We start from the raw sequence: 3,011 nt of genomic DNA on the forward strand, positions 1-3,011 counted from the left end.
CTGATTACCATGAATACCATCTCAACTTATTACCATTTAAACACAATTAACTATTCTGTTATCATCAAACTATATCAAACTTATCAAAATGTATCACAAAATAAACCCACACACGGAAATGTGTCTCAAAATCAAACTCAAAACATGAGGTGTCACATTCTACCCTCCTAAAAATAAACTTCGTCCCGAAGTTTCAGAACTACTATTACTTTATTAAAACTACTAACAACTTAATACTTATATAAATAACAAGAGTCTAATCCTCTCAAATAAATACTAGTTACTCTTCTCCCCATTCCCTTGCACTGTACTAGCTGTTCCAAATGCTTTTCCACCATTACTCTGGTCACCTCCATTGCCTTGCCTATTGTTAAAACTTCTCTGGTTACTCCATTGCCCTGCATTTTTATTGCCGCATATACTCTGTATTGGAGTTTGGTAGTTTCTTTGGTTTCCATTCCCATAACCTCCATTTCCATTGCCACCTCCTGGCTTGCCCAAATATACCCTACAATCTATGATCTTGTGTCCCAACTTACCACACCTGAAACAACTACCCACAAAATCTCTACTAGTCACCGACCGACCATCACTCCCACGGCTCACTCCTCCTATCGGTGCATTATTAGCAAAGTAAGAGTGATATTGGTTAGAATTTTGTTTCTTACTCCCAACATTCTCACTAGAAGACTCAGCCTTTCTCTTATCACGTTTTCCCTTCTTCTCCTCCTTCTCCCTCCTCTCTTCCCTTAACATATCTGCAATCCTCTCTGCGTGCCCACTCATTTGATAAACATCATCCATGGTACTTGGCTGACCAGCTGCAAGCCTCTTCTTAATAGTGGTTGTTAATCCCTTTTCAAATCTGAGTGCCAACATCTCATCACTAAAATTCAAATCAGCTACATATTCTGACAGTTCCATAAACCTGTTATAATAAGTCTCTACTGTCATCTCCTCACTCATCTTGAAAGAATCAAATTCAGCTCTCATCTTACTCCTAATATGTTCTGGTACAAATATAACGCTCATAGTCTTTTTAACACCCTTCCAAGTGATAAAAGGTTCATCACTCTCCATCCAAGCTTCCCTTAAGACCTCCTTACTACGATTCCACCACAAACCCGCTTTTCCCCTCAAATAGTAAGCAGCTTGATCTACTTGCATCTCCGCAAGACATCCTAGCAACTCAAAAAGATTATCAAACTCCATATGCCAATCCTCAAGTAAAGATGGTTCACCTAATTCGTCATATTTCGTCGAGTTGTGCCTTGCGATACTAGCGCTCATCTTTGCTGGATCCTGAACCGACCCCTTAGCCTTGATCGCGATCAAAGCTTCTTTCATAGATATCAAACGGTCAATCTCCTCTTGGGACATGGTAGAGGGTGTAGGTGTAGATCTCTTTGGAGGCATAGTTCTATAAAACTAGAACAAGACAACATAAGTTTCTACCCGAGTAAAGATGGCTTAACATACTAAATATTATATACTTACAAAGATGAGGTGTGGTCAATTATATCCTTTCTATTACCCCTTATTAGGTCCTCTTATGATCACTACAACCCCTCAACTATCACAGGTGAAGGACTTATAAGACATTTATATTAATCTTTTGGAAAGACTCGCGTTTTCGGGAATCAAAGTCAAGCGGTAACTTTCAAAATTCACCATTAATTAACCATTACATTCCACGTTGAGTTTTTATACTTTCCAGAGAATATAAAAAGTTTTATAAGCATAAGAAAAAGAATTATGTCAAAATCTCGAATAATTAATTTATAAAGATTTTTACAATTCAGTGGGTCGAAACAAAAACTGATCAGCAAAAAGTCAAAGTTTTAGGTCAAATTGTAAAAATCACTATTAATTGTCAAAAATTCACCTTGCAACGTGGCTTATCAATTTGAAAACATATTTGAGTCTTTTAAACAATAGAGTTGGAATTAGGTAAAAATATTAAGTACAAAATTAAATGAGAAATTTTACAAAATTGTTTGTCGAAAACTTTACTGTACAGGAACATTCTGACCACTGCTCACTAAAATATTTATTTCTCTCAAACAATAAAACTTTTTAACATTAGACTAACGACACTTGGAAACTAACTCACTGGGTTATCATTCATAAAAATTTCAATCTTAGACGATTAATAGAGGTCAAATGGAAACTAAATCAAGAAGGGGTAAAATCTGATAAATAAGGTCAAGTTTCCATATCCCATTTTACTAACTCATAAATTCTTATTATCACTCTCCTATACTTGTATGAACACATCTTGGTCATCAAACCTTCATACACCACTAGGCATCTATTCTAAAGTATCCCTATCACAAATTCAATTATCCAATAATATTTTAAATAACATGGTTTCGGGATTCACATAACCGCATATCGCTAGACATGATACTACTAAATCAAATAATGAATATAAATTCAACAATTTTTTTCATGCTCATGATCTTTACTATTCAACATTAAATCCTTATTTAATTCATCCTACTCTCCTTAAAATCAAGGTTACTGCCCGTAACCTCGCTCATCAACGAAAACAATACACATCAAAGTCAACAATTACTCCTAAGAAAATAAACAAAATTCATTTTAATTTACCCCACTCTTCATTATTTCTCAAGGTAACCGGTTCGAAACTGGAAGGGCCGGGGTTCGGAGTGAGGGTACCTTCTCATCCTAAGCCAAAAGGGCTCCTAACAGTTTCTACTCGGGTTAATTTTATTAGACACATCCTAAGTTCATTATTAAATTTATTGGTTAGGCCTGAGGATCATTTTGCTCTGATACCACTTTGTAACACCCCCATTTATTTAGGAGCCTTTAACAAGACATTCCCAATAAATAGGATTATTACCATCTCGGTATCCCGAGGTAAACGATACAAATTAAAACAAACCAAAGTACTTTAATAACTTTAACTGACATAATGGTTTTATTATAACATGATTAAACCCATCTAAAATAATAAACAATACAAAATCGCAGCAGAAAACAAA

The sequence above is a fragment of the Silene latifolia genome, unplaced genomic scaffold (genome assembly GCF_048544455.1).
Source record: "Silene latifolia isolate original U9 population unplaced genomic scaffold, ASM4854445v1 scaffold_372, whole genome shotgun sequence".
Lineage (NCBI taxonomy): Eukaryota > Viridiplantae > Streptophyta > Magnoliopsida > Caryophyllales > Caryophyllaceae > Silene > Silene latifolia.